The 18,713-nt window shown below is 40.8% G+C and overlaps 1 long non-coding RNA gene across 1 annotated transcript; it reads right to left on the bottom strand.

Annotated features, from left to right (window-relative positions):
• Positions 1–1,354: 1,354 nt before the first annotated feature.
• LOC116875492 lies at positions 1,355–18,208 on the bottom strand. Its single transcript, XR_004384199.1, has 3 exons — positions 18,132–18,208; positions 12,676–12,724; positions 1,355–2,215 (listed from the first exon to the last, which is right to left on the bottom strand). It is a non-coding gene; the product is annotated as an uncharacterized LOC116875492 (long non-coding RNA).
• Positions 18,209–18,713: the final 505 nt, after the last annotated feature.

Genomic DNA, 18,713 nt, shown 5'->3' with positions numbered 1-18,713 from the left:
GATTTTTTTTTTTTTTTTTGCTTCTTCCTTTTGTTCTGTTGACTGCCAATCAGAGGGTGTAATGCAACTCTAAGAGACTGCACAGTGTTCTAATTAAACAATAGGATTCACACATTTCCTCCTTGCATGACAAATTAAAGAGAATACAATGCTTTTAATTGCCCATGCTGGATTTTTTTTAATTCTTTTATTAATTAAAACATGCAAATGGTGATGTAATCAAGACTGAGAGACCTGATCTTGCCAAGAAGAAGTATTTGTGAGACTTGACTCTGAGAATTTAAAGATTCTCTCCAAAGCCAAGACTGAGGTTAGAGGAACAGAACCAAAAAGAATGCTTAAGTGAGGCCAAACCAGCAACTAGATATCTGAACAAGGAAAGCTGCAAAGTTGAAAATTCACTTCTTGGGTCGTCTTTCTTTCCATCATTTGCCCACACTAAGACTTGCATGATTTCCCAATTTCAGTCTAGTTAAACATAAGTTGATTATGTGATTATGCGATCCCTCACATCTTGATTATGTGAGGGAGAGAAACAAAAAAACAAAAATAAAAAAAGTAGTATGTTCTGGTCGCATCACCTAGGTTTTTCCTTAATTCCTGAAAAGAAAGTATTTTTCTGGAAAAACTTTAGGTGAATAAATCATGTCATCAACAGAAAAATCTCTCTTTAAGAAAGAAGGTTCAGTAAGAGAGACAAATGACATACAGACCTGTAGGGTAACTGAAGTTCCCTAGGCTTGTAGCTCTTCACACAGAAAAGGGGTACTTTCTGATTCCTCTGGAATTTCAGGTAGCTTTATGGGTTTCATGTTCCTCTCTTTGTGTATCTTTTCTTTTTCTGGCGTTATTGTGTGGACTTGGTCCAGACATTAGGAGACACTTAAAATATGATGTGAAAGGACTATTGCAAATAAAAATCAGCAGCTGGGAGGAGAATGAAGGGTTAATGGGTAACATATACCACTGCTTTCAAAGGAAAGGAAAGGACTGGAGATCTGTGCATCAGAAGCAGCATCTCAGTGCTATCCTGCAGAGAGCTAAATAGCCATAGAGTACACATGCTTAGAAGCAGAGTCTCCTTTTAATATGCTGAATGCCTCTAGTGTTAAAGTATCCATTTCTCTCAACACCATTCACATATTTTATGCCTGAACATATAAATGTCATAAGGCTTATATATACAACACCCAGGATTCAGTGCCCCACATGGATGAGATGATCTGATATGACACAGGGCCCACCTGTTGCTGTGTTAAATAAAGAAATCACCTTGAGGACTAAACATCAATTTCTATGAGAGACCAAGGTATGGAAGATTATGCGTTTGTCTCCTAGTTTCTTATTTTGTATCTGTATGGCTCCTTTGTAATAAACATGGTAAATAAGAAAATGACGTACTCATTTATTTGAAGAAAATTATAAGAGAAGACAGACTTGACACAGTTGACTTGCAAATGCATGTGAGTCTACAATAGGAGGTAGAGCTCTGATAAGTTCAGGCTGCCGCTGTTGTCCCCTTTTCCCTAACAGAAGTTTCCATACCATCAGAGAGATACACGATACCTCGGGGTAACAGTCCTCATCTTGCAATTTAGTTTAACTGCTAATGAAAAATATCATTCGTGGACATTGAGGCTGGTTATGTGAAACAGAAATAGGCAATGGCCAAGAATACTTAACAAAATCCTTGACCAGGACTTCTTTCTGAAATTCAGATAGGAATCGTTGATTTCCTTCACCCAATTGTCAAAGCTGGTTAAGCATTTTTCTGTAAGATTTTTGCCTCTGGGTCTGGTGCTGGAGCTTAAAATTGAGTGGGTAACTGGGCCAGGACAATGGCTGTAAACTGGGGAAGACTGAGGTCAGATGAGAAACCACTAGCATGAACTGGGATCTCATGAGGACAGACTGCAAACCAGGTCAGTTCTGCTACCTCTGACCTTGGTGCTGAGGTTATCCTGTAAAAGTCAGGGCCCTTCATTACAAAGCTAAATACATAATCCAGGTTGAGAAGTTGGAGAAGCTAAAAGAGGATCCAGGGAAAGGCCGAGTACGTTCAGGTCCTTCCGATGCTTCACACCAATAAGGTAAGTCAGCAAGTCAGCAACAACATACATGAATACAAAATGCTGCTCCTTCCTTTCCATCCTCCAAATCTTCCAAGAATCTCCCTTGTGGTCCACCCTAACCAGAAACATACAAAAACATAGGGCTGCCAGATAAAATACAGAATACAGACACCAAATTAAATTCAGATAAACAGATTTTTTTTTTTTGGTATAAGTATGTCTCAAATATTGCATGGGACATGTTCCCATTAGACAGAGAGAGAGAGAGAGAGAGAGAGACATTGTTTATACAAAATTCAAATGTAACTGAGTGCCCTATAATTTTTATTTGCTTAATCCGGTTTTCCTAAAAGAAAGGGAATTCTGGGAAATGTAGTTCAACCCAACCAAGCAGATACATTACAAACCCATTATATCATGTATTAGGAGATTTATAAACTGCGATTATATTGGCCACAGGTGCTCTCAACTCTGCATCATTTAGCTCTGCCAGGAATATAAGGTAAAATATAACAAAACATGTCTGGCCATGTCTCTTTTCAAAGGAGATGTGGATATATAGTCACGGTAAACATAAGTCACATGCCCAGTAAAGGTTCTCATCTTTCAGAAAGCTTTCCCCTTGAAAGACTGATTTTCACTCAGGGAAAACAAAATTACCAGCGGAGCTTGTTCAAGAGCGTAGATGTCTGGGCCTGACCCCTAAGACCCAACGAATGCGAATCTTTAGGGTTGAGAACAAAGCCAGTGTTGTTGTTGCTATTGTTTTTCCAAGACTATAATAGGTTGTCTAAGTGTGCACTCTTAATTAAGAATCCCTGCTGTAGAGGGATAACTGTAAGTACATTCATGGTGGAATCTTAGTTCATACTAGGTTGCTACATTACATTATTTTCCCCAAGCCCCACAGAAAATTCCTGATAACACCGACATTAAATACCTTTAAAATGCCCTACTGTGCATTGTGCCTCTGACTGCTGCGAAGTCTGGGTGTTGTGGCTGATGTGTCTAATCATTTACCACTTACGCTCTGGCACACTGGGCATTATCTCTGCCATCACCTTTATTACTGCACGGCGCCCTGAAGCTGGAAGCCATGCAGGACTCTTTCTGCCTCTTTGACAGCGCACAGAAGTCACCTGAAACATCCAAAGTACTCATCGTATGCTGAACAAACCAAAAATGTATCCCCATCCCTCGGTTGCTCCTTATTTTGGCCTTTTGTTAGTCCTTATTCAGAAATGAGAAAATAATACTGTGTGCCCCTTATTAAATCGGGCTCTGTTGTAAATTCCTTTCACTGCTAACTAAATCTCCAAAACATTTTCATGAGACAAACGGCTGACAAAACAGACGCAGACGAACACTAGCATGCCTGGCCCTCCATCTCAGGTCTGGCACTGAACAATCAGGACTAAGTCAGGTTCCTCCTCCGGACTTCCAGCTAAAGTCATCCCTGGGGAGCTGTAGACAGGCCAGCACTGCCTCAGGTCACATTCTTACGACTTCAGTGAGAGTGAACCTAGACTAAGAGCTGAAACTACTATTACACTCAACTTTCTCCCCGCTGCATGTACGCCCTTCTCCCAGGGAAGTATGCCCTCTGTGGTACAACAGGGAAAAAGGTCTAAAATTCGCATCTCATGGAGTGAGTCATAAATCAAATATTTGGCTCCTGTAGTCTAATTACATCAATGTACAGAAAGATAACATGATTCATCTGAAATCACAGGTCAGAGGGAGGCAGATCTGGAATTAGGACCCACCGGTTCTATTTGTAGTCAGGTGCTTGTCACTATCCTTCGCTGAGGGGTTGTGATGCTTTGGTCACGGTTTAGCTTAAGAACCACACAAGGCAGAGCGTCACACCACCTCCACACAAGCACCCTCCCTCAAAGTGCCTTTCCCTTCTTCCCTGAAATGACTCTCTTTTAGCTCACTAGTTTAGAACCTACAGTCTCAGAGGGTAAGGATACAAGAGTCCCAAACATCAGATTGAAGAAGACTGACAGAGAGAGGAAACTTCAAGGAATAGGACACAGGAGGCCCCCCACACCACGCTCCTCCTTTGGGTAAACCAGAGGAGCAGCTGATGTTATCTTCCCTAGGAACACCAACATGGTGCCCCTGGCCTAACACATATAATCAGGGAACTTCACAAGATAGGGACTTCAGGCCATCCCATACCCCAGGAATCAAGACATATTCAGAGGTTGTGCCTTTGACTTTCCTTACTAACTACTGCCCCCTCCTTTTATTCAAAAAAGCATTAACTGCACAAAGATAAGTTCAGAGTGGGAACCGCAAAACAGAAAACATAGACATAAAAACCAAACAGTGAGATAGGGTAGGGAAAGAGGTTATTTAAGGAGATAAGCAAAAGGATTCAAGATTCCCTGCAATAAATAAATTAAAGAGCATTAAACATATACATGCCCTTTAAAGAACCAAAATGATCAGAGTACATTTATTTTCTCAGTGTTATTTAGCCAGGTTGGAAAACAAAACCCTGAAATTAATGCCAAGATAACAGAGATGGGAGTAGAACTTTCCCCCCTAATAATTATCTTACTATCTGTCCCTCTTAGGTCAACAAACATTCTATGATTGACAGGTTAAAATGTTTAGGTTAGTCTGAGCTCACATAAACCATTTTAAGTTTTCTAGGATGGGAGAATGTTATAAAACAAACATGTAATATACCCTCCATCTTCCTACTTTCAAATCGTCTTCCCGCCTGCCCTCCTGTCTTTTGGGGGAGTATGTCCATCCACAAAGCATTTCAGTCATTACCAGGGTTATCACCATGCTGGTGAACACAAGTCACAGTAAGACCTAACAAAATACTGCCTTCTCCTAAATAAAAGGAGACGAAGTACCCAGGAAAACCTAATTGGCTTTCATGTATATGACAGAAGAAAAAAAATAAGTGAATTCAAAAAACTATCACTGTTACTCTTCTGAACCCTTTTACAAATTCTGGGTCTCCCAGATGTCTTGAGCCTTTGTGTAGAGAACCAGGGTAATGGATGAGGAGATCATTGAGAGGAACCCAGACCTGCTGTTTAATTCACAGTGAGAAGAGAAAAGAATCACTTGTAAAAAAGAACACTCCAGCTGGAAGGTCACAGGAAGACAGAGAGGGGGAAAAAGGAGCTTTAGGGAGATTTCTTTTGGAAATGTGAGAGAGAATTCGGTTGGTGGGCAGGGAGTATCTGTGAGGTGAAGAGTGGGACATTTTAGAAAATCCTGGTGTGTGCAGTAAGTGGAATAAAAATATACCTAATTTTTATGGATATCAGTAAAGTCAAAAATGTCTTTCCAGTGAACATCAGTTTTGGACTGGTGTTTATTTGCATGGGGCACTGTGTGAAAAAGAACAGGAGGCACCCAGATTTTGTGGATTACAGGTATTTTATGGTCTGCTTCAAATATTCCCTTAGCTTATCATGTGTGTACCCCTTGCCCTCAATGACACCCTTCTGTGAGGGAAAATAAAAATTCATTGTGAGGATGATTACAAGTAGACAGCACGAAGACTCCAATAGCAAATTATTTAAAATCCCAAAGGCCATGTGGTAGAAAAATGCTGGTACAGCAAGTGAAAACGCAGGTCCTAGAATATACAGCTACTGGAAAATGTGAAGTAACATCCATTTATCCATTAAGTAAATAGACTTCATGTGCCCTCTATTCATCTGGCCCTCCACTATGAAATGTGATTACAGCACTGAATAAAAAAGACAAAACTTCTTTGTTTGTGGCACTTTCGAGTAGGGAGAGAGACAGGCCCTCCATACACAAGTAAGTATATTGTACAGAATATCGCTACAGGTTAAGTAATATAAAAAATATAATAAGTCAACAAAGGGGTTTAAGAACTGTCAAGGGTAAGGATGGTGTTCATAATTTAAATAGGACAGTCAGGACCTCATTAATTTGAAGGAACTTAAGAGTATGAAGCACTTGAGTATCTGGGTGGAAAACATTCTAGGCAGGAAGAAAGTGCAAAGACCCTGGGGTGAGTCTGACAGACATTTCTGAGGAACCTACAGTTTACAGAATATTTTATAATATTCAGAGTTTTGTTTCTTCATGTAGTCCCAAATGAGATAAGAAAGGCAACCTCATAGAACTTTTGTGAAAAAATTACAAATAATCTATAAAAAGCACTTGGCTTTTTAGTAACTAATTAGTGTAAGTAATTAAATCACATTCTTCTTGCCATAGTGCTGCCTTCAAGAGTCAGATCACAGGAGAACAGGCTATAGGTAGTCTAGCCTAGTGGCAAAAAATAATAGATCCAAATTCAAAACCCAATTCCATTATTTATTAAGATGCATAAACTTGGATAAATTACTCAAGACCTCTAGATCTCTGCTTCATAATTTGTAAAACTGGCATAATATCTGTCCTCAGTGGTGATGTGAAAATAATGAAAAATGGTAACAGCAGCTAACATGTATACAGTATTCATCTGCCAGGCACAACGTGAAGTTGTTTTCCTGTACTGACTCATTCCATCTTCGTAAGACTGCGAAGTCATACCATTAAACTGATTTTACAGATGAAGAGACTAAGATCTAGATAAAGTGCCCATGGGTCCCTAAGTAGCAAAACGTGCAGTTGGGATGTGAATCCAGCAATCTGAAGACAGTCTAAGTTGCTGGTTACCATACTCTTTTTTTTTGTTTTTTTTTTTAAAGGTTTATTTATTTATTTTGAGCGAGCGTGCGCACGAGCACATGCACCGATGGGTGCATGCAAGATGGGGGAAGGGTAAAGGGAGAGTATCTTCAAGCCAATTCCCTGCTGGGGGCAGAGTCCTAACAATGCTCTGGACTCAATCCTGGGACCCATGAGATCATGACCCCAGCGCAAACCAAGAGTGAGACTGAGCCATTCAGGCACCCCTGTGCTACCGTATTCTAAATCCCCTCACGCTATTCCTGGCACCTAACTAATGCTCAGTAAGTGGCTGATGTTGTTATTACCACCCTCATTACCATCATCATCACCATCATGCCACTTAGAAGAAGCAACTTCTTCGGAAGGGGACAAAGCACAAATTTAAAATAATACTGCTGGCAGGGGTAGAGATAAATACACCCATCACCAGCAATAAACAGGAAAAAAAAGGCCATCCAGACTCCAAGTCTGCAATAGTTACGGGAATGAATCACATACATGTCATGGGCTAAAAACTGGGGAAGACCCACAGCTTTAGTCTACTTACTCCCAGATATTCTAAAACTAGGAACTTCACGTCTTAGAAAGATGCAGTGTGAGTTTTCTTTCAATGTGGCTTAAGACTTGCTTTTCTCAACACCCCCAAGAGACAGGTATGCCGAGTATTGTTAGATGGCTCAGGCTTCCTCCCTGGAATGCGGAATAAAAGTAACCACGCCCCCAACATACACACATACACATATCATGTGCTTGCTGCCTGTCTTCCTTTCCATTGTTCAAGTAAGTCTGTACAGATGGTTTTCTTTTTTTTTTTTTTTTAAGATTTTTATTCATTTATTTGGAAGAGAGAACACTCACGGAGCGAGAGGGAGAAGCAGACTCCCCACTGAGCAGGGAGCCCAACTCAGGGCTCGATTCCAGGGCCCTGAGATCACGACCTGAGCGGAAGGCAGACGCTTCACCGACTGAGCCACCCAGGCGCCCGGTGTACAGATGGTTTTCTGAAATGACTTCTTTTTAAGTAACTCACACTACAAAGTTGGTTCTTCTCTTCTCCTGCCAACCCTAACTAGAATTGCTTCTGTGTGCTTCCTCAGTAACTTTTATCCCAAGTAGATCTTCCTATGTAACACACACACACACGCACACACACACACACACGCACACACATGCTTTTTTAAGTTTCTTCTGGTAAACTGCTACTCCTCCAGGGGATCAAGAACCCGTATATTGAGCTTTCTATGAAAGTGTCATCCTAGAATTCACAAAATCTTCAGTTTCCCCAAATGGAGAGAATAAGAGACTCTCTCTGTGGGCAAAGTTTATTTTGTGGCAATGTCTTATAAGTAAATCTTGTGCCATAGAGTGAATTTCCTAAGAAAAATCTTTGTGGGGAAGAGTATTAGAAGCGAGGGTTTTGCAACTGGATGGAACAAAATATTATAAATGGATACTCATGGCTCTTGGGATTTTTTTCTACTGCCCGGAAAGATCCCCAGAAATGCTCAGCCCATCTTGTAATGGGTTTCCCAGCCTTACTGCACCAATACAGACTCAGCCAGTATTTATCAGCATATTTACTGACATAGGCATGCTCCCAGCCCCAGGCAGTTACCTGCGACAACATCCACCTTCCAATCAGGATCCAGATCAGAGTTATCTCCCATTCTCTAATGCCATCCCCACCCCATCCCCTGCTTACAGTCAATCCAGGTTATCCTTGTTTAAAACAAATAGGGGCGCTTGGGTGGCTCAGCTGGTTAAGCATCTGACTCTTGATCTCAGCTCAGGTCCTGATCTCAGGGTCTCAGGATCTCAGGTGTCAGGCTCCGCCCTCAGCTCCAGGTCCACTTAAGATTCTCTCTCTCTGGTCCTACACACACACACACACACACACACACACACACACACTCTCTCTCTCTAAATAAATAAATAAATAAATAAATAAAATCTTTAAAACAAACAAGTCTCTTCTTACAACCAGAAAGCGAGTCTTTTATTTTCAACCTAGCTTCAAGTTATCTCTGTGTCCCATGTTCTTAATCAGGAGAACCAAGCAAGATAAAGGCGTCCCAAGTCTAGCACAAACCCAGAACATTTTACGGCTGAACAGACCTTAGGAGAGAACAGTACAGATGTCTCGCTGGACTTAGGCTCAGTATGCTGGTTTAAGGAGCTGCTCATAATCTCTGAACACCCAGTCCTGAGGACTGGATCTCTGGGGCTCCCTTCTTCATAGGCAGACACTGACATTTATTTCATTTCAGTCTCCCTAATCCCTCCTCCCACCCAACATTTGCAAGTTTTTGTGAGCAAGTTAATAAAGAGTTGACCAGTTATCAAAGTAAATGCAGTGCGGGCTCTTCAATGTAGGATCTCAAGTAAGCTTTTCTTTCTCCACAGTGGAGTTTCTGCCAGACTTCCCTTTCCCCCCCATTTCCACCCTACTTTAGGAAGGTGAGAAATGGAAGGAAAAGTAGCAACACAGTATTTAGCAGTGTTGGGAGTCAAGACACATTATCCATTGTCCCAAGGCTTTCTAAATGGAATCAGTGCTGCTGCTCTCACCCATCTCCGTAAGTCTTCTTGCTGAGTGCGCTGAGCAAAGCAGTGAGCTGTGGTTTTCTTAGCCAGGCCAAGGCAAGCAAGCTGGATGGCACTGGGAGTGCTGAAAGGCCCCTGGGTCACTTCATGGTATGCAATGAATCAGGAACTTGTGAAGGTACTGATTCACATTCGGGACATAGTAAAATGAGCGAGCAATCGCTGTTGTGATTTTCATTTCCAATCTTAACATACCTATGTCTGTAACTTATGTGAGAACAGGATATGTGGGTGAATGTTAACCTATGACAAATAATTTTGATAAAATCATATGTCTGGAGTCAATCCTACTTGTAAGCTCCTTTCTCATTTAGAAGAATATTCTTCCAGAATAGTATCTGTTTATCTCTTCTATGTTTTTGTTTTGTTCTACTGTAATACCGAATAGTGTGTGTGTGTGTGTGTGTGTGTGTGTGTTAAAAGGAAGCATAGTCAAATACATATGGTAAAAGGCACAGAGCTAGACACTTGTGTGATGGTTAATTTTATGTGTCAACTTGAGAGGTCCAATATGAACACAGATGTTTGGTCAAACCCCATTCTTTTTTTTTTTTTCATTTTTTATTTCTTTTCAGCATAACAGTATTCATTGTTTTTGCACCGCACCCAGTGCTCCATGCAATCCGTGCCCTCTCTAATACCCACCACCTGGTTCCCCCAACCTCCCACCCCCCCGCCCCTTCAAAACCCTCAGATTGTTTTTTAGAGTCCAGAGTCTGTCATGGTTCACCTCCCCTTCCAATTTCCCTCAACTCCCTATTCTGGATGTGTCTCTGAAGTTGTTTTTGGATAAGATCAACATTTAAAATGGTAGACTGTGTAACACAGATTATTCTATTGGTGGGCCTCATCTAGTCAGAGAAGGGGCCTGAACAGAACAAAGCTAGACCTTCCACGAGTAAGGGGGAACTTTTGCCTGCCTAGTTGAGCTGAGATACCATTTCATTCTGGCCTTTAGACTCAACTAAAATTCTGACTCATCTTGGATCTCTAGCCTGTGAGCATTCATTCATTCAGACTAGAACACCATTGGCTCTCCCCGACCTCCAGCTTACTGGAGGTAGATCTTGGGACTCATGGGCCTCTATAATCTCATGAACTAATTCCAAACAATTCTAGTACATACACATATCGGTTTGTGTTCCTCTGGAGAACCCTGACTAGTACACTCAGGTTCTAGTCAAGTAACTGCAGGATCATGGGTGATTCAGCGAACTCTCTCAAGCTCCTTTCCCCTTCTGTTTCATGAGGGGAAGAATTATCAAATGCCTATCAATGTTAATGAAATGATTAAAAAAAAAAGTGGCAAGGAGATCCTAAGAGTATACACTGCACATACACCCATCACTAAGAAAATCATTCTTATGGTTTCATCTAGCAGAACCTACCAATCTTTCAGCTGACTGAAAAACAGAAGACTTACCTCTCCATCATTAACAATATATATGTTTGTAGGCTTTAGCCATTGAAATCTTTCTTATTCCTTCTAAAACCTAGTCCCTATGATGGAAGAGATGGGAAGGGCATTTATAAACATATTCTGACAGCAAGTAAAACACAGGTGCCTAGCATAAAATAATTGAATGTAGAGCTGTCTCCAATCAAAGAAAAATGGGACCTAAGATATTTCTGGAGGACAGACTCTCTTTTTAATGTTGCACTCCCAACTCTCAAATGATTACAAAAAGGGGCAAAATTTTCCACTGTAAGTAAAGTTTCCATTTACACGTTCAAATTTCTGGTGGAGATAAAATTAAGCTCAACATTCTGAATATCATTTACATTAGATTTGACTTCTACAACTACACATCTATGCCATGTCCTACCCTAATGCAATACTTGGTACAGTTTATAATTTCCCATTTAATAACTACTTGTGTAAGTGAGTGACTGGCTGGAAAGCAATATTGTGTGTTTGTGGAGAGATAGAATTTGAGTCAAATGCACTGGGGTCTTGCCCTGAGAAATTGAGAAAATTACTCAAACTCTTCAAGACTCAGTCTGATTATTTACCAAATGGTCAGTAACAGTAAGTGAGCCTTAAGGAATCGATGTACCACCTGCTGTGCACTTAACAATATGCTTAGCAACATATAACAAGGCTTTAATAAATATTAGCACTGATTACTAGGATGACAATCTATAAATTGATCAGAGGTAACACTGTTCTAGATTCTACCTACTTCTACTGAAAGAGAAGACTAATCCCCTTCTCAAATTGGTGTTCTTTCTTTTCCAAGCAAAAGAATGAGAAGGGAAGGAAAGAGAAAAAATGGGGGAAAAGCTAGAAGCTGAATCTTTAGATAGAAATATCAGCACCTCACTTGCTTGTTTTTTTTTTTTTAAACTAAACATTACTATTCAACAAAAAAGCAGAAGTTTCCATTATGAGAATATGCCTTATTTTCTGAGTGCTAATCTTTCCCATGATTGCTCTTTTCTGACTCAGAGTTTACTGCCATTTCCCAAATAGTTTCCAGGAAGAGCATTCTAAAAATTACAATGTATCATGTCCCTCATCTGCTCAACCCCCCCCCCACACACACACAACAGATTTAGAGTAAACCCCACAGGCCTTGGCTTCTTCACTGTGTCCCCAGCATGCCTTTACGCTGGCTGTTCCCTTTGCTGAATGTTCTTCCCCAGAAGATCATATGCCTCTCTCTCACCTCCCTTCCAGGTCTCTGCTCTACGTTCCTTCATCAGAAACATCTTCCCGAGCCTGATCCCCGCCCCCATCAACCTCTATTCTAATCTCCAGTATCATATTTCATCATTGCTCTTATTGCCACTATATATATACAACATGCTTATTTGGTTCTGTATGTCATTATTTCTTGTCCCTCCCCCTACACGTCCCTCCCCCTACCCGATGCCCCTAGAATGTCTGCTCTATGAGAGCACAGACAGCACAGAGTTTACTGCTCTTACATATAAAGTCTCAATGAAAGACTGCTGCATAATAAGCACTCAAACATGGTGTTGAATCTATAAATGAATGGGATTAAGGAAGAAAACGATGGAGGGATGTAGACACGGTAGGAAGGAAAGTGAGAGAGAGGGAAAGTCTTTCATGACTAGAGAATCAGCTTATCGAAAAGGATTTCACCTGGCAAAATATACGGGCCATTTTGTCTTAAAATGAAGAAAAAAATAATCACAATAAACGTACGGAGACTAGTCAGGATATCTAATGAAATGGTTAGAAGAAAAAAAGAGAAGGAATGGTAATGAATATACATTCTGTCTTATCTCCTTTGTTTTGATTTCGAGATGGAAGGTAACAATGTACTAGGAGTCCAAAACTTACCATAATATCATGAAATAATGTTCCAGAGAGCAACTCAGGTTTTCTTATCCTAGAGATAATATGAGAAGTGGAAGAGATGAACAAGGAAGGTTGGGTTTTGCATTTCCTCGCAGATTTAAATAACTAACTCCCCTAGAACATATTCTATGGTAGGTACAATGCTAAGTAATTGCATATACATTCCTTCATTCAGTTTTCACAAGAACACTCTGAAAAAGATATTATAGTAACTATTAACTACTGAAGAAACCAAAGCTCAGAGGAGTAAGTGATTTATCTCAAGGTCACACTGCTGTTTAAGTGACAGAACGTTTGGGCCAGGCCCATAGCTTTTCCTGCTACTTCCTGTGGCCTCAAATGGATATAGCACATGTTACTTCTTAGACAGCACATTCAGGAGCCCTAGACTTTGACACACAAATCGCAAGGTTGCCAATCCCCTGGAAGCTTACAAGAGACGAAATACAAAGACAACCTCTTCTACATTATAGCATCCTCTAAAGAAACAAGCAGCCAACCAAACAAACCGAAGGGTCTATTGGCTACTTAGAGGGTCTTCTCAGCCTTTACATCAGATCAGAATTCTTCTAATTGGCCACTTCCCCTCAATTCTCTCAAGAGTTCCAAATTGGATTAATATCTTATCTGATCTGTAAGTGCTTTTCCGTCTTTGTGAGCAAACTTACCCCAGTTTTCCTTGGCTTAAAGGCTGCCAATCTCTTGGTGAAGTCAAAGTAGTAATTTTCTTATTCTGTTACTAACTCCACTGGGTTAATTCAGATTAGGAAAAATTATCACCTTGTTTTTAAGTAACTCTGATTTCACAGGGGCCATTGTTATGCTAGTTTCAGGAGTTCTGTCCTCTGAGGTCATGAAATACAGTAGCTACAGAGGTGGAAGCAATGGATTAGAAGAGAAAAATGAGATCTCCCTCCTCTTCCTCCTCATTAATATCTCCAAAGATCTTGGAGCCCTTGCCAAAAATGTGAGTGAGCCTTCACATGGGTTTTCAAATCAGGTTCAATGTTTGCTTAAGCTATATGGAAATCTTATCAGTTTGACTTCATATAGCCTTTGGAGTTCAGCTTGATTTTAGGTTTCTAAAGCTGAATTGGTAATTTCTAATAGATGTCAAATATTACAAAGGTTCAGATGTGGAGCCAAACATATTTGGGCTACAAGTTTTTGGAAAGCTGGAACTGACTCTCTTGAGAGCTTTCCAATAGGGATGGGCTAGTGCTTCTTTGCCAAGTTTAGAACCAAATCCAAATCTAAGAGGTTTAGAACTCAGGCTTGGCTGGAATCTTCTGGAAGTTGAGGGGGAGTTGTTTTATTTTCCTCTAATTTAGCAAAAGTCTTCTTAGCTTTCAGAATTATGTCCCAAGGGAACTGTGTCTAGATATTCAGTGGCTCTGAGAAAACCTCCCGTAAGTGACTTAATGTGATTTTTAATGTTTTTTATGTTTTTGACCCAACGCAGCCAAATGCATCTGCATGTCCTATTTTTCATTGTCTTAATGTGATTGACAGCGTTCTATTCATTGAAGAAAACTCATCTCTATACATGCTGTAGGAAATAATTCCTTCCCCCTGCCAAAGTTAAAGGCAAACCACTCCCCCAGGACAAATGCTTTGTGCCCAAAGTTAATACATCCAAGAAAGCAAAGTTGTTCCTTGGCTCCAGGGGAATTATACAAATATCATTTTGTCTAGGCCCCACTCTCCCCGTTTATGGAGAAGATGTCATAGCCGGGGCTGAGCATATTAATGGAATGAATGAGTGGTAGAAAGCAAGGAGTGGCCCCTATGGACTGGCCAAGGCCTGTGTAGAAAAAGCAAGAGGGCCTGGAATCGGGGACCCAGATTAAAGTCCAGTTCTGCCACTCAATGATTCTGATCTGCCATTTGCAAGTTATTTAATTGCTGATCTTAGTTGTAAAGAAAAACAGTATCTGGTGTATTTACCTTTAGGGAAAATGATATATATGAAAGTACTACATAACATAAACACAAACAGACAAAATTCTGGGAACTGTAAAAAAGTGCTTACCCTGAATTTTGTAATCTGCATCCATTTTGGAGAACATGAAATAGGATCTGCTTAGACAACCCAATGTCATTATAGTCCTTTCCCATGATGCAATTTTTAGCAAACAGAATTACTGACAACTATGGAAAGCTTAAAAAAAGCTCCTTCCCAAATGGAACGCTCTGAGTTTCCCCCACTAAAAAGATCTCCTCTAAAACAAAGAGTCTGGAAAAGACCACTGATGATGACTGCCCCAGACTGGCAATGAGCAAGGCCTCACTCTTCTTATTCGGGACCAATTAATATTCATGTAGTCCCAACCTTGACGGGATTTAGCCCCAGCATTTCATAAAACTGAAGCAATCCATCATCCAAAAGGGCAAAGAGGCAAAATTTCTGAGTAGTTTTCCTCAAACTCCATCAGAAAATATAAGCTCACGTTACTTCCCCTCCCCAATCCTTTCCTTCTTTATGAAGTGAGACTATTGTGGGTAACCGTGGTCTTATAATGCATTTTTGGCGGGCCAAGGCAATACCATGGCTTCAGATACTCTCTTTAGTAGTAAAGTTGGCCAGTGTTCTATTGTTTGCATCTGGGACATGGCCAGTAGAGTTCGGACATCTGCCCACTGTGTTAGCTCCTTGGGCGCCAGTGGGCTGAAGCTCATTATTCCACTGGGAATTATGCCTCTATTCCTTGAAAAAGGGAATGACTCACCAACAGCCCTCTATCACATCTGACATTTGGAGGACGAAAATCCCTTTTGAATTCCAAGTTCAGATGTGAGTGAGTTTCTTATTCTGACCAAACCGATCCATGAAGGCACTGCCTGACCAAGCTTATGCTTGGTCATCTCGCTGGAGTTGCTATTTAGTAGGAAATTTGGGAATTCCATTTCCAGACATGTTTAGGATTGTGCCAATCCAAATGGTCAGCCCCCTCTGGCTGCAAAACAAGAAGATAAAAACTGTTCTCTCAAACAGTTGATACAAAAGGCAGTGGGGTAATGTTGGCATGGTATAGGAAGTTGGCATATTTTTCAGTCCTCTCAATAATTTTGCTCTTTTCCTGTCCCTTTCTTTTAGTCTTATTGCAACCAATTTCTAGCCCTTTGAGAATCTCAGTAAACATTCCTATTGTAGAGGTCCCTATTTTCATCATTAGCTAATTATGGTACACTGGAGAAGTGAACCTCAAGCTCCATATCTATGCCTCAAAAACAAGGACATAATCAGCGTTTACCTTACAGGATGGCAAAGCTTAAAATGCTTAGTACAAGAGCCTGGTACCTAGTAAGTGCTCAGTAAATGTTACACCTAAAAATGATGACGAGGGTGCTTATAAACAGCTTTTAGCATAGTATTTAGCATGTAATAATGACTGGGTAAGTGATGAGAAGTATTAAAAATTATTACATTATCATTTATTCTAAGGAAAGGGTGAGAAGAATCCAGTTGGCTTTTTTGTTCAGGTCCATGTACGGACTATTCCCCACAGGGGTCAACACATGGCTTTAGCCAGACCTGAAACTGAGGCTTGATCTTGAAATGCCATCATCTCTGCTATTCTGAGACCGTGCTCCCTAGTACCTACCCACAAACATTTCAGTTCTTTAAGGGTTCCAACCTGGCCTTCATGGCTAACAACAGCCAATAACTTCCAGGAAAACAAAGAGCAGGATATTGAGGTCTTTTGGCCTTTGCAACAAAGAACAGCTGGATCCAATTCAAAGCCTTAACTGAAGAAAGAAAGAATAATGGACAGCCTTCTACTGGTCATGTGTCAGCCACTACAGGCTGTCTCTCTACCACCTGCAGGAACAGATTCAAATGGAGTATTTTTATTAAGGAAAATCTTCCGCCAGATTATAAGCAATGACCCAGTGAGAAACCAACTTGGTAGGGAACTGGTGGACAATATCCTAGGATGTTGCAGCAGGGAGTGGCCTTTGGAGTGAAGAGTCCTACGTTCAAAGGTTGACTGCCCCTTTGGGCAGTTTTATTAATCCTTTTTGAGCTTCAGTTTCCTCATTTTACATAAACAGAGGGGATTACAATAACCACATAACACTTATGCAAGAGGGCTGCTCCAAGATGTGAATAAGATCCTGCATGCTGGGCGCCTGGGTGGCTCAGTGCGTTAAGCCTCTGCCTTCAGCTCAGGTCATGATCTCAGGGTCCTGGGATCGAGCCCCGCATCGGGCTCTCTGCTCAGCGAGGAGCCTGCTTCCTCCTCTCTCTCTCTCTCTGCCTGCCTCTCTGCCTACTTGTGATCTCTGTCTGTCAAATAAATAAAATCTTCAAAAAAAAAAAAAAAAAGAAAGAAAAGATCCTGCATGCTATAGTACATGGCACAGCCTTCAGAAAGTACTAAGTGTCCAATATGCACCAACATGGATTAGGTCCCTTCCTCTTTCTCAAAGCTTTCCTGAACACGTCCTGAACACAATGGCGGTGAGGATACACTGGACGCTCAGTAATGAACACTTCCTAAAAAGCAGGGAGGAACCCTGAGACATGTGCTCCTGGGAGTGGCACTCTCGTGCTGAGTGCCAGTGGGTAGCTGGAAACCAGTAAGACAGCACCAGGCCTGAACTTCTTGAAGCCCCTTATTCCTCCAGCTCAGTTTGCAAATTACCGCCGTGGCCTGCTTATTATTACTCCAACTCCTCCTTCCTCCTCCACATTTCAATAGCTTGCCTGCCTGGCCTTGGGCATCTCAGGGAAGCCCTTCCCACACCCTCTAGGGAGTCTGCAATACAGCCCAGATGCTCTCAAAGATTAGAAAAACTTTTAAGTCTAGTCTAAAAAAAATAGTCCTATCCTTTGTCTCAGGCCATTATTTCTACTCTTACCAATTTTGGAGGATGCAATTTCCCCTCCTTCATTTATAATATTTTGCTCAGGGTATTTGTAGATTGTCAGCCTATATGTCAAGTCCCTGCTTGATTACACCATATAAATTCAGTTCTACTTATAAGCTAAAGCATGAGTATGAGAACAGGAATTAGAATACATTTCTAGTTTTGGAGGAAAACAAAACTCATTTTCTAACTCACTATCTCTCTGGATGAAACATTAGCTTCAATCTATAAATTAGAATTTTAATGTTGCAGAAATCACGTCATTTTGGAAGGAAGAAAGGTAAAGAACTTGCTTCAAGTGATAACTTTCTTGCTAATGGCAGAATCAGGACTGGCACACAGGTGGCCTAGTTCTCAGGTCAGGCGTCTGGTAGGGTCACTCAAAGTTTAAACTCCTCTGCATCCTATGTAAGTCCTTTGGTATACAGGCTCCTGCTGAGATCTCCTACTTTCCCTGCACTCTGCTCAGTTTATTGTCCATGGACTACTTCCCATTCTTTCCCACATGTCCAGGGAGCTTTTTTCTCCCCCACTCTCAGTAGTGACCTGCCTCATCTGTCTACCTGGGAAATCAACTCATCCTTAAACTTTTCTTCTGCAACCCTTTCCAACACCCTCAGAAAAATCCGTTTCTCCACCTGTGTGCCAACAGAATTTTGCATATGTCTCATTTACAGAGGATACTGCAAGGAATTACAGTTCTTTGTTTATCTTTGCCTCTCCGCTTTGTGATTTGTTACCTTTGTGAATTGTTGAAGCTTAGGAATTATACTTTATTCATCCACATATCCACAGCTCTCCAAAGAGTTTCTGACACATAATAAGCCTTAATAACTGCTATCTTTTTGTTTGTTTTCATTTTTATTTTGTTTTGTTTGCAGACAATTTTCATGTTAGTTGCTTTAGGTGAACAATAATGCACTTACATAGAGTATAACTATTTTATTCTGACCAACATCTAAGTATGTCTAAACTTCTGTGGATATCTTGGATTTCTAGGAACTACAAGTATTAAAATTGGTAATAATAATAATTGGAAAACTTTGCCTGGAGACTTGAGTACAAAGAAACTGAGAGAAGGTTCACAAAATCAGAGCATCAAATAAAATACCCAAGGGCTTCCACTTTGTTTTAAGGTAGCTTAA

The sequence above is a fragment of the Lontra canadensis genome, unplaced genomic scaffold, assembly GCF_010015895.1.
Source record: "Lontra canadensis isolate GAN:19392208 unplaced genomic scaffold, GSC_riverotter_1.0 scaffold41, whole genome shotgun sequence".
In the NCBI taxonomy this organism is placed as follows: Eukaryota; Metazoa; Chordata; class Mammalia; order Carnivora; family Mustelidae; genus Lontra; species Lontra canadensis.
This window is presented reverse-complemented; position numbering and strand designations above follow the sequence as displayed.